The 8,159-nt window shown below is 42.7% G+C and overlaps 1 protein-coding gene across 3 annotated transcripts in view; it reads right to left on the bottom strand.

Moving 5' to 3' along the window:
* The window catches only part of ift140 (intraflagellar transport 140 homolog (Chlamydomonas)), a 190,447-nt gene that overhangs the window by 23,470 nt on the left and 158,818 nt on the right, over window positions 1–8,159 (bottom strand). For all 3 annotated transcript variants that reach the window (XR_011347128.1, XR_011347129.1, XR_011347127.1), the window contains exon 31: window positions 7,920–8,021. The gene's annotated coding sequence lies outside the window, so the exon portion shown is untranslated. The remainder of the gene's footprint in view (window positions 1–7,919; window positions 8,022–8,159) is intronic.

Raw genomic sequence — 8,159 nt, 5'->3', positions numbered from 1 at the left:
TCACCTCCCTGAGCCAGAGTTTGGGAGGTTGGCTCCAGGCTTGATGTCAGGAAGCTGCAACTCCTAATGTCTGGGTTCTCATCAACTTCCTGCTCTACTACAGCAGTGGATCTACATTGTGAAGGACCAGCCAAGTTCAGCGGTTGGGATTAGTATACAGGGATAGTTGATGTGACCAAAAGCTAGAGAGTGCATGCATTACCATGGCTCTGTGTAAGTATAATTGTTGTGAGTGAGATGTACTTGGAGCTGTAGAGGCTGTGGTGAGGGCAGGACCCTGGTCTAAAGAATGCAGCTGAATTGGAGTTTCCTGATAGTTGCGTCCACCTTTTTCACACCTGATGGACTTTGAGCACTAAGACTAGAAACGCTCTGAAGGCCTCTGGTAGTTGGGATCATTGGAATACTTTACATTTACAGAAATGGAAGGCATTTGGGGGTAGCAACAACCTAAAAGGGAATTACTTTTGTTAACCCATATAAAACAGTCACAAGATGCCTCCAAAGACTGGAAACGTGGAGATAACCTTCAACCAAGGATCAACTTTAGAAAAGCATTAACTTCTTTCTTTCGCAGAAGTTCATGGAAATTTTTTAAATGATTCCTGTCTGTGTCAGTTTTAAAACATTGCCCGTTCACCACAGATGTATTGATTCAGTAAGGTGTGGGCACTCTCAACTAATCTGTTACAGTTTTAAAGAGATATAAAATTTAACAAGGTTTCATGTTGCACATTAAAGACCCAAGAAATCATTGTGGAGAATCAATGGGAGGCAAGCAGCCTGCCAGAGAAAGAAACAGGTTTTAAACAAGTTGGATTGTTATGATCCAACCAACGCTTCAGGATCTGAGTGGATTTTGAGAGAAAAGTAAAGAAAGCAAAATCTGAAAGTTGATCAGTTGTAAAACTGGCTGCAATATAAACATAGTGTAAATGGTAATGCAAAACATGGGAAATATTACCAATAATGAAGATGCAATGAGAAAAGGTTATCCTTAAGCAATTACTATCATGATATGTGTTTTATAGCTTGAGATTTAAGTGTGTCTGTTGTACATGTCTTAAGTTGCTCTGCAGAAGGATGTATGCTCCCAGACTCTTTCATCTCATTGAAATAGTGTATCTGATATCAAGGTACTTCTGGATTTTGTTTCAGCATATATTCTGTCAGTGAATTCTGGTTCATCCTACTGAGCACAGTTTTTTCCTCATTCCTTTCATTTGTGATGGAATATAGATATATTTTTGGGAGAAATTGGGCCAGGGTTTGTTCGTGTAGGTCACATACAAACACTTTAAAACAGATCTTTATTTGAAATACTGGAGCTCTGCTCATGCTAGATATGTCTGGACCTCAGAGCCTTTGCAAAAGCTTTGGAGAGTGCCCAAGAGATTTCACTAATGGATTGTTGTTTACAAAAAGGCAACAGATGAGAGCTTGTTGGAGCTGCATTTTGTCTGAAAGGGAACTTGCTTTTCTAAGAGGGTCAAACTGAGAGAGAAAGAGACTCAAAGATCACTTCTACAGTGTTACAGTCAGCAACAACAGTTAGGACTGGAACAGGACAAGCTGGCAAGCTTGTGGAAAACCCCATTTGGAAGACGGTTGTGAGTTCTTAGTTCAGCCTGGTCAAAGCCCTTGTGGTTCATGCAAGAGGAGGACTCGCTGTCTATTGTTTCACTTGGAATAGGAGAAACAAAAAAGGAATCTGAAAGGAAGAGGTTATCATCTGGAGAACCCTGAGGGGGCAAGTTTCATCAACAAGACACTGAAGTGGCTGATGGAACTAAATCAGTTGTGGGTGTCCTGGAACAACAAATCTCTCTCTGAAAACCGACAAGAACCTTCCTGAGCGGTACCCATTTACCTTTCGAGCACCAAAGCCTGGTGAACTTTATAAATGTTAAATTCTGTACACAGTATAAGAATTGCCTGTAACCAGTGAACTTGGAGGAATGAGGATGAGATCGGACTGTGAACCAAAGAACTTATCTGAACTTACACATAACATACATTTGCGCTTAGAATTAGAAGGGGGTTAAGTTAAGTTAGTTAAGTCTATAGTGAGAAGTTAAAGTGCGATTCTGTTTTCATGATTAAAGATAATTAAACGCAACTTTAAGTAACCATTTGTCGGTGAATATCTATTGCTGCTGGGTTTTGGGGTCCTCTGGGCTCATAACACATTACACTTTGAGGCTTTTTTAAGCATGCTCTAATTACCATCCACTCAGCAGAACTCATTGTTCTTCATAATCAGAATGACTTCTACTAGCTGTTTGATCCCATGTCGAGAAAACACAGTCTTTGCCTATATCCTATTCAGCCTTATCTTTCCTTCAAACTCAAGCCCTTGAGTCTGGACACATTTTTGTGAATCTTTTCTGCACCCTCTCGCTTCATCACATCCTTTCTCTAGCTGAATGACCAGAACTGCACACAATACTCGGTGTGGACTCCCAACATCCTGTACACCTGTAACATGATGTCCCTGCTCCTGTACCCAGTGCTCTGACTGATGAAGGCAAGCATGCCAATTGTTTTCATCACCACCATGTCTGCCTTTGTCACCACTTTTAGGGAACATCAACCTGTATCCCCAAGTCCTGTTCTACAGCACTTCTCAGGGCTCTGCTATTTTCTGTGTATGACCTGCCCTGGTTTAATTTCCAAAAAGGAAAGTTTGTTTGACAGTCAAGGGTGTTCCCAGTATCAAGTTTTCTGGACTGTCACAGGAGGTTGGTATGCTGGAGTCCCAGGGGACTGAGGTTGAGAGTACACTGTGCCTTGGTTTTCTGATGACGTGTGTGGAATTTGCAATCTGCAAACTTCAAGCTCATTCAGCGGGGTAATGTTGTTAATTCAGGTGGGGAGATGATGATGATTTTAATCACACATTTTCTGTCTGAAAACATTCTAAAACTGGGAAAGTCTGTAGCTGTAACTCAGAATTAACTGTTTGCTTTACTAATAACTTATAAATGCCGTCCAATCTCTCCTTCAGGCCTAACATGCATCTAGGTTACAAGGGCTATGTTTTGTGTTCACACAAAACCTCCATTGAGGGCCGTACAGTTAGCGCAGTGCCTGTACAGCGCTAGTGATAGGGTCCTGGGTTAAAATCCTGTGCTGTCTGTAAGACATAGTACTTTCTCCATATGTCTGCTTGGGTTTTTCCCAAGGGCTCTGGTTCCCTCACACTGTTTGAAATGTACTGGTGGTGTAGGTTAATTGGGTGTAAATTGGGCAGCACGAACTCATGGGTTGAAATGGCCTGTTACATTATGTATGTCTAAATAAAAAATTTTAATTGGATGCCCCCTCCTTAAGCCGTCTGGATCCCTCCAATTTTCCCACCTCTCCGCTGTCTCCTTTAAGCCACCAAGGTTTTAGTCATCTTTCCTAATATAACCTTGTATGGCTTGATGTCAAATTTTATTAGAGCACATTGGAATGTTGCAGGCCCAATTCATTGCAATTCACCCTGCAGAAAATCCAGGTGTTGGATGTGGTGCGAAGGCAGGTTTTGGGCAGGGTCTGTAGCCCCTTGGACAGCATTTTCATTTCTTACCTGGGAGTTCATTTTGCTGCTGCAGTTCTTTTACCAGCAGATGGTGGCAACTGTGCTGGAAATATTCCAAATCCCATTGATTTGGGATATAGATCATACCCACGTCAGAAATAGGCGCCAGAATCAGCCATCTGGTCCTTCAAGCCTGCACCACTAAGATTGTTTTGAAGCTGGTTATTTTATTTCTTTTCAACAAATGAGAAATATAATGTTTCAAATAATACTTTTTTTGTTATTATCAAGTAAAGTTCTTTTAATTGATGAATGAGGCCAAAGTTTAAGATTATCTAGACAATCTGAGTTAGAAATTTTACTTACAACAGGGGGTGTTAATAAATTCATTTCAGAAATGTATCAATTTCTTCAAAGAAAAATGCATACATTGGATATTCATAAATCAAGATTAAAGTGGGAGAATGATTTATGTAGAATAATAGATCAAAATGATTGGAGAGCATTATATAAGGATAATATGACTAAAGTTATTAATGTAAGATACAGATTGGTTCAATGTAACTTTCTGCATCAATTATATTTTTTACACCTCAAAAATTTAAAAGATTTAATTTGATTTCTTCTGATTTATGTTTTAGATGTCATAAAGAAATAGTTTTTTTTCATTCAATTTGGCAGTTTTAAAGTTGGGTCTTTTTGGATACAAATTAAACTATTTTTAGAGAAAGTGTTAAAGGTTAAACTTCCATTAGAATCAATGTTATTTTTATTAACAAACATTAAAATTAAGGTTAACTATGTATGAAATTGAATTTTTGATGATTGGCTTTGGCTATTTGGAGAAAATGTGTAGCTATTACTTGGAAATCTGATAGAAATTTAGTGATGAAAAGATGGCATACTGAAGTGACATTTTGTATCCCTCTTGAAAAAAAACCAATATCAGATAAATATTCTTTTTTTTAAATGGAGTGACTGAGTATAGACCTGTGTTACGAGCCCAGAGGATCCCAAAACCCAGCAGCAATAGATATTCACCAAATTAAATGGTTACTTAAACAAAAGTTGCTTTTAATTAATTATCTTTAAACATGAAAACAGAATCATGCTTTAACTTACCACTATGAACTTAACCTCCTAATTCTAAGCACACGTGTGTGTGTAAGTTCAGAAAAGTTCTTTGGTTCACAGTCCAATCTCACTTCTCATTCCTCCAAGTTCACTAGTTGCAGGCAATTTTTATACCGTGCACAGATTTTAACATTTATAAAGTTCACCAGGCTTTGGTGCTTGAAAGGTAAATGGTTCCAACTCAGGAAAGTTCTTGTGGGTTTTAAGAGAGAGATTTGTTGTTCCAGGTCACCCACAACTGATTTATTTCCATCAGCCACTTCAGTGTCTTGCTGACGAAACCTCCCCCCTCAGGGTTCTCCAGATGATAACCTCTTTCTTTCGGTCACCACAGAGTTCCTTTTTGTTTCCCCTATTCCAAGTGAAACATTAGGCAGCCAGTCCTCTCTTGCATGAATCATAAGAGCTTTGACCAGGCTGAACTAAGCACTCACAACCCATCTTCCAAATGTGGTTTTCCACCAGCTTGTCCTGTTCCAGTTCCAGTTGCTAACTTGAACTGATCTGTGTGTGTGTTTTTTTTTTTCTCTCTCTCACACACACACACAAAGAAAATACCTGTTGTACTCTCTCTGCTTGCATAACCACGTGACCCTCCTGGAACAGCAAGTTCCACTCCAGATAGAATGCAGCTCCAACAGCTCTTTCATTTGTTGCCTTTTTGTAAACAACAATCCATTAGTGATGTCTCTTGGGCACTCTCCAAAGCTTTTGCAAAGGCTCTGAGGCCCAGACATGTCTAGGATTAGCAGAGCTCCAGTATTTCAAATAAGATCTCTTTTAAAGTGTTTGTACGTGACCTACACGAACAAACCCTGCCTCAATTTATCTCCCAAAAACAAATCTATATACTCTGTCACACCTGGGTAACTCTATCTCTCCTCATAGGTTAACCCCTCATCTCTGGAATCAACTGGGTGAACCTTCTTTACACCAACAGCATATTTTTCAAGTAAGGAGACCAGCAAGACCAGGAGCGGCCTCACCAATATCCAGCACTGTTGCAGTATAACCAACCTACTCTTAAATTCAATCCCTCAAGTAATGAATGGCCAACATCCTGTTTGCCTTCTTGAACATGTTGAAAGCCATCTCCTCGTTAAAGTGGAGTTTCTGGTCGAAAATGGAAACCACGAGGGATATTGACAGCTGTGACGGCCTAAATCATATAACCTGCTACAAAACAAAATCCAGTGCAGTAGGAGACAGCAAAGATTCACTCCAAGATTAACTCAATGCTTTCTACGCTTGATCCAACCAAATGAACAAGCAAGAACCACCACTGCACTCCCTCATGCCCCCGATAATCCTGTCCATAATCGAAGATGACGTGAGGGCTGCCTTTAGGAGAATGAATCTGAGGAAAGCATCTGGTCCAGATGGAGTACCTGGCCAATATTAAGATTGTGACCAACTTACCAATTCATTCATGGCTATCTTCAACATCTTACTGTGCAAGGGTGTGGTACCCACCAGTTTCAAACAGGGATCAATCATACTGGTGACCAAGAAGAGTGGTAACCTGCCTAAATGACTGTCGAACAATGGCATTCACATCAAAAGTGATGTGTTTTGAAAGGCTGGAGTTTAAGCATATCAGCCCCTGCCTGAGCAGAGATATGGAGTTATTCCAATTCTATTATCCTAGCAACATGTCTACTTCAGATGCCATCTCACTGGCTTTACAAAGCCCTGGAACGCCTGGATATCAAAGATGCATACATCAGGATGCGCTTTATCGACTACATTTTGGCATTTAAAACTATCATCCCCTCAAAACTGATCAGCAAACTCCAAGACCTGGGACTCAACACCCCACTGTGTAATTGGATCTTTGATTTCCTTACCTCCAGACCACAATCAGCAAGGATTGGTAAGAACGTCTCTTCCACCATCTCCTTCATCACCAGAGCACCACAGAGCTGTGTTCTTAGCCCCCCCCCCCCCCCCCTGCTCTACTCACTTTACACCAGTGGTTCCAAACTTTCTCGGGCGACCACCCCCTTGGTCTCTAGGCCAAATCCCAAGTGCTCCCCCCCATACAATAGCGCTGAGGGGAGTGCTTGTGGCGGCACTGAGCGGAGGGGGTAATGGCAGCGCTGAGTGAAGGGGGGGTTAATGGGATTTGCCCTGAGTGGGGTTAGCGGCAGTGCTGAGCGAAGGGGGGGTTAGTGGCTGTTGCACTGAGTGGGGGGTAGTGGCAGCGCTGAGCAAAGGGGGGGGGGGGGGGTTAGTGGCAGTTGCACTGAGTTGGGGGTAGTGGCAGCGCTGAGCAAAGGGGGGGTTAGTGGCAGCGCTGAGCGAAGGGGGGTGTTAGTGGCAGTTGCCCTGAGTGGGGGTAGTGGCAGCGCTGAGCAAAGGGGGGGGTTAGTGGCAGCGCTGAGCGAAGGGGGGTGTTAGTGGCAGTTGCCCTGAGTGGGGGTAGTGGCAGCGCTGAGCAAAGGGGGGGGGTTAGTGGCAGCGCTGAGCGAAGGGGGGTGTTAGTGGCAGTTGCCCTGAGTGGGGGTAGTGGCAGTGCTGAGCGGGGGTGGAGTGGTGGTGGTGTCTGTGCTGAGCAGGGGAGATTAGTACAACATGGCAAGACTAGCTCTCGAGAGAACGCCTTATCGCCATTTATTTTGCTTTCTACCACCACCCCAAGTGTGGCCAGAAAGTAACTACACTGGCTTCTTCATTAAACTTTGCAGTGGACTGAATAATAACAAGACTGAAGATTTAGAACAGCCCCTTTTACCTCTCCGCCCCCTTGGATCTATGACGGGCTTGGTAAGACAACAAATTTGCTGACGATCCCATGGTAATTGTTTGTCTTGAAGACTTGACTGAATGGTGCACCAACACCAACCTGGCACTCAATGGCCCAGTCGATGTCATGGTTAGCGTAACACCTTTCCAGCACCAGCGATTGGGACAAGGGTTCAAATCCCGCGCTTTCTGTAAGGAGTTTGTAAGTTCTCCCCATGTCTAAGTGGGTTTTCCCCTTGGGTTCCAGTTTCCTTCCACTGTTCAAAATGTACTGGGGATGTAGGTTAATTGGGTGGCATGGACTCGTGGGCTAAAATGGACTGTTACTGCGCTATATGACTAAATATTTTTAAACTAATTTTTTAAAATTAAATAGTCACAAGCACCAAGAATCAGATTGTTGACTGTAGGAAGGGAAAACCAGAGGTGGACAATCAGTAATCATGAGGGGACCAGAGTTGGAGAGGGTGTTCTGTGTTGCACTGTCAGTTGTTTGCATTTGTTTATTGTTTACCTGTGGACGTTGCCCACTGGAAAAAGAATCAGGGTTGTACGTGGTGTCATGTATGTATTCTGACAGTCAATCTGAAATCTTGACAGAGTTTCCCGCTTGAGCCTGTAACAAAGATAAAGATACATGACCGTTGAGGGGAGGAAGATGGGTACCGGGAGGAGGAGTCTCAGAAGGGCGAGTCCCGGCACGGCAGGAGGGATGAGGGTCCCGGGGGAGAGGGAGTCCCGGAATGAGACAGCA

The sequence above is a fragment of the Narcine bancroftii genome, chromosome 12, assembly GCF_036971445.1.
Source record: "Narcine bancroftii isolate sNarBan1 chromosome 12, sNarBan1.hap1, whole genome shotgun sequence".
NCBI lineage: Eukaryota > Metazoa > Chordata > Chondrichthyes > Torpediniformes > Narcinidae > Narcine > Narcine bancroftii.
This window is presented reverse-complemented; position numbering and strand designations above follow the sequence as displayed.